The sequence below is a fragment of the Dromiciops gliroides genome, chromosome 2 (assembly GCF_019393635.1).
Source record: "Dromiciops gliroides isolate mDroGli1 chromosome 2, mDroGli1.pri, whole genome shotgun sequence".
NCBI classification, from domain to species: Eukaryota; Metazoa; Chordata; class Mammalia; order Microbiotheria; family Microbiotheriidae; genus Dromiciops; species Dromiciops gliroides.
The window spans coordinates 359801790-359807524 of NC_057862.1; positions in this window are offsets into that span (position 1 = coordinate 359801790).

The window sequence follows — 5735 nt, forward strand, 5'->3', positions numbered from 1 at the left end:
CAGACACTTAACACTTACTAGCTGTGTGACCCTGGGCAAGTCACTTAACCCCAATTGCCTCACCAAAAAAAAAAAAAAGAAACAAACAAACAGGCACCTTTCTTCCTAGAAGGCACTAACTGGGCTGTGCCAGACAGTCTGGGAACTGAGCTGGGATCTGGACATTGAGGAAATTGGGTAGCATTGTGGATAGAGTACTGGACCTGGAGTCAGGGAGACCTGAATTCAAATCCAGCCTTATAAGTTATGTGATCCTGGACAAGTCACTTAAATCTCTGTTTACTTCAGTTTCCTCAACTGTAAAATGAGGCAGCTGGGTAGCACAGTGGCACAGGGCCTGGAGTCAGGAAGATTAATCTTCTTGTGTTCAAATCCAGACTCAGACACTAGCTGTGTGACCCTGGGCAAGTCACTTAACCCTATTTGCTTCAGTTCCTCATCTGTAAAATGCAGGAGCTGGATTGTGGGTATGTACATATAATTATCATGGCTCAAACCTATCTAAGATCCCTTCCAGTTCTAACTCTTATCACCTGGATCCTTATTGGACAGATGAAGAAATGAGGATACTAGAGGGGAAATAGCTTGTCCCAAGTGACATGAGTAGTTTGTTCTAGGGCCCATATTTTAGTTCTGTTCCCAATTCCTGGTTTGGTGTTTTCCCCACATCTCTGGGAGGACCGGTGTACTGAAAAGACTGTTGAACTTGGAGTCATGAGAACTGGGTTTGAGTCTTAGCTCTGACACTGTGACCCTGGCTGGGCCTGTCACCTAATCCATCTAATCCTTCATTTTCCTCATATGTAAAATGGAGAAAATAACACTAATTATCTCAAAGGTTTGTTGAAAGGAAAGTGCTTTGTGATCCTTATAGTGGCGGAAAAATAGGAATCATTGTCCTTATTATTCCTATGTTTTCTGTGGGATACTAAGATAGCTTTGGGATATGGGAATGAGCTCTGCTCAGTGTTCATGGGCTGCCTTGCCTAGGGATGGGGCCTATTACAGGTATGGGACTGCTATATCAAATCCAGGTGAGGTTTTTATGCCAGGAGGTGACCTACCTGGTTTAGATGAGGTAGCCTTTGGACTCTGTGGTTCAGTGGAAAGAACAGCAGAATTGCTAACAAAGTACCTGAGTTTAGGGGCAGCTAGGTGGTGTGGTAGATAGAGCACTGGCCCCGGAGTCAGGAGTACCTGAGTTCAAATCCGGCCTCAGACACTTAACACTCACTAGCTGTGTGACCCTGGGCAAGTCACTTAACCCCAATTGCCTCACTAAAAAAAAAAAAACAAAAAAATAAAAATAAAAAAATAAAACAAAGTACCTGAGTTTAAATCTCAGCTCCTCCACATTTAATCTCTGTGACCATGGGCAAGCCTAAAATGAAGGTGATGGACTATATAGACGGCCTCTGGTGCCTCTTCCAGACCTATGATCTCATGATCCCTTCTCTGAATCCAAGTGGAGGCTTCTCCTTCACTAGGCCTATTTGCTGACCCTGCCTGTTTTGAGAGTTCAGGGGTGGTATTGCCAAGAGACTTCAGGGCCCCAGAGAAGCCCCCAGAGACAGACAGCCTCTGTGGGTGAGGACAGTGTAATTAGCATGACATTCCCCTTACCTAATCAAGAGTCTGCAGTGTTCACAGCTCAGAGATGGTTCAAAGGATCTCCAAGCACCAAATTCATATAATGCTTTCTAGTCACAAGTCCTTTATACATATGACCTAATTTAAGCATATGTGAGCACAGATTGAGAAGTGTGTGTATGTGTGTGTGTGTGTGTGCGCGCATGTGTGCGTGTGTGTGTGCGCATGAAAACATGCGCCACCCCTCCAGAGGTCCAGTCAGAGCTCCACCAACCCATATAAGCCAGTTCACCGAGCCTGGCAGCAAAGTGTCATTCACTGGCCAGCTAGAGACACTGAGCCTCTGCAGACCAGGAAGGGAGGCTCATTAGCTACGAAGTTCAGGAACCAGGGACTCCCAGAAAGGTATGTAGCAAATGCCATCCAGATGTTGGGTTTTCTTCCTAAATGGTGCATCCTCCCCCTTCCCCCCCCTCATCTTAGTAAAAGAGCAAACATGTTATTTTCACCTTATTCAGCAAGGTGGGAAGACCACCTTCCCTTTCTCAGGGCACAGATCTACACTGCACAGGATCAAATATTGGAGGCCAATGCTTGCTTCCTTTAGATAGCATCTGTCTCCTGAGGATCATGAGGCACATTTTTTCATCTGTCCCCTAGGACAACCACGGGAATCCAGCTAGGTAAGTGAAGGTGCACAAAGTTTGGGGAAATCTGCTTAGGGACCAGCAAACATATTAAAACCGGTGCAACTCCTAAGTCATCTACTGTCTGTATAGACAATGTAGCTCTTTGTGAATCTGCCCAGGAAGCTGGGGGACCTAGCGTTGGCCACCAATCCACTACTTTTGACTTTTACGCTGCTCTCCTAGAAATGAAAGAGGACTTTCCCCCAATCATCTTGTGAGAAACTCAGCAGTTAGCAATTTGCCTGGGCTGGATGGCTAACAAGGGGTTATTAAGTCTGCTCACAGAGCTGTTCCCCAGGCTCAGGCTTTGCTGGGGTTAATTCCGGATAGGATGAGGGAAAACAGATCTCCCTGAGCCCTAGCTGTATCCTGACCTCCAATCAGTCCCTTCTCGTCTACACCTGAACACTAGCTTTTCCAGAGAGAAACCTGAGAATGGCCACAGCCTCTCCAGCAAACTCCTGGGGCAGCAGCAGCCTCAGGGCCTGGGGCTGAGGTCAGCTGGAGGGGACCTGCCAGTCAGAAACGATCAGCTACAAGCCAGGAGCCCAGAAGCTAATGGTTGCTTGGAGTGCAGAGCCTAGGGAAGAAAGCAAGCCCACTTCTCTGTTCACTCGAATGCTACATCTAAGAACTTGGTGATATTCAGCTGTGGATTTGGACCAGTGATTCTCAGAAAGTTAGGCCAAGCACCAATTGGTCAGGGGAAGACATTGAAGAGTTGCTACTCTCATTGCCACCGCCCATTTTCTAGAGAAAATACAGACATCTTGTGGGGCTTTTGCGCAGACCAATGGATTGTTTTAAAAATGCGTTTTGGTGGTTTTTAATCTTCATGCAAGTCTTCGATGGGAAAAAATATGTACCAGACTTTTAGGAGCCCTAAATAACAAGCTAACACAATTTTGCATATCTTACCACGGACCACCAGGAAGACCTTTACATATTTGCTTTGAGAACCACTGATCTGGAGAAGACATTTTTATTTCAAGAACTGTTTTGGAGACCCTTCATTTGGTTTGGATACCTTCCCGTTTAGCCCGAGGACTTCCACTCACTGTTTGGGGGACAGGGTCTGTTTGGCAAGAGGAGAGGTGAGCCCTAACTGGGGAATCACTGGGGGTGTCTGACATTATAAAGAGTCTGCTTTAGTCATTGCTACTTTGTGAACCTAATCCCATAATTGCTTTTTCCTTCCCTTGGTTTCTTTCTTCCCAAAAGAAAACTTTTAGGGCTACCACCTTGAAAATGTTTACTGGATTTGGAGACAGAGAACTTGGGTCAAAATCCCAGCTTTATGACTTATTTATCTATGCAACTTTGGGGGAAATCACTTTGCTTCTCTGGGCCTCTTTCTGTATCTGTTAAAAGAAGGACTTGGACCAGATGATTTCTCAAGTCCCTTTCAGCTCTAAATCTATGTATTCCTATGATCTCTTGGGTTAATGTCTTAACCTCTAGAAAATTAGCCTATTGAGATTTGATAAAAAGCTAATACCACAGACTTCCAGAATTAGGAAGTATTTTTCAAGATGTATAAGCTCTCAAGTTGTGGTAAGAGAATCCAGCTGTGGCTCACATGTGGTAGACAGGTAGATAAGGAGCACTACAATGTAATTTGTTTGATGCTATCCCTCCTAGACCTTTGCTCACGGCTTTGTCACAGGGCTGGACCTCACTAAGAGAAAATTCACCAGGTAACACTGAGCTAGTGGTGGCACCAATAATATGATGTGAGCAGGGTTCCCAAGAAGGAAAAAAAATGGAAATAGACTTGCCTGAAATCCCATAGTAATTCAGTCTCCCCTAGTGTGGAGGACTTGCCTTAAGAAAGCCTTCTGAGATGATGATAATAATAATAATAATAATCATAGAAGATAATCAGGCCCTTACCATAGGTAGTACACATCTGGGTCACCTCTTCTTGAAGCCACAGGATCTCTGTAGCGAGGAAAAGAGCTGGCTTGATACCGTTTCTGGTCGTAATGCTTAATAGGATTTTGTATGTATTCTCTTCATATGGGGAAACCCCCATACAAAGGTAATAAATGGAACTTTTAGGGCCAGCAGTTTCTATCTTTTTCCCTTGGTTACTTGGAATGCTGTGGGGGCAAACCCAAGGAGGCCCTGCTGAGGCAGCCAAACCAAAGCTCGGTAGTGCTGTCTGCAAAATCTTTAGCGATTTCAGCGTCCAAAACTGGGAGTAGGGTGGAGAGACGGCGGGATCTTGAAAAAAAAGGAGCTTCATCTTTATTGTATATCATCAAGAGATTCTAAAGCCAAACTACCAGGATTTCTCCTCTTGTGGAAACCTCCAATTCTGGGAAAATAAAGAATTAAGTGACCCAGATTGTGAGTATGACAGAACTAGCTGTTTTGCTGTGTGATGACGTGGCCCCATTATACGCGAGAATGGAATAGGCCGCCTATCTAAAGAGAATGCAAAAAAAAAAAAAAAAAGCGCTTCCTAAATAGTAATGAACCACCATAGCAGGGGTTGTAAGAATAGTTATTATGACTTGGGTTGACATCATTTTTCCTAAAGGGAAATCAATGTAGTCCTGGGAGTTATGGTATAATGGGAAACTCATAAAGAAGTGGCAGTGCCCCCCCCCCCTTTTTCTTTCTTTCCAAAGCTATGTTGGAAAAGGGACAGATTCTAACTAGCCACAGGTAGGCATAGCTCAGTAAGAGGGCAGTGAGGGAGCCGGGTGTCTAGAGCTAGATAAAAGGGGAAGGCAGTCAGGAGATCAACTTAGAAGGGACACAAATTTTTAGAGAAGTAGAAGATGTGGTTTAGGAAGTGAATAGACACTCAAAGAAGGAGATGACATCAATTTTCTAGGAATACATGTAACTCACATTTAGATATTGTCATTGGATCCTTGCAATGACCCCGTGAGAGAGACAGGTCAGAGATAAATTATCCTCATTTTATAGATGAGGAAACAGGCTTGGAGAGATAAGGAGAATGGATGACGACTAGTGAGAGCCAGTACTAGAATCCATGTTTCCTGATTCCTAATCTAAGGGTTTTCTCACCATTCAACATTGTCTCATGGTGGAAAATGGACTTCCCCAAGGCCAGGGAAGTCAGTTCATCCTGGATTTGAAACCCTACTTAGGCATTTAGAAGTTTCTAGACTATAGAAGGAAGGCTGTCTTTAAAGCTCTGTCCAATGTTGAGAGGCAATATATTATGGTAGAAATAGTGCCAGGTTCTTGTGTCAAAGGACCTGGGTTCAGATCTTTTCCCTCCCCCACTTAATATCCATGTATCCTTGAGCAAGTTACTCAACTTCTCTACCCATCAGTTTCCTCATATATAAAACAAGGAAGGTGAACCACATGGCCTCTGGGGTCCTCTTCGCTCTAGACCTAGGATCCTATTATTCTTATCCTTACATGATCTGTATGGAAATCTCTTAGTCATTCAAGGGTAGTTTCAAGATTAAC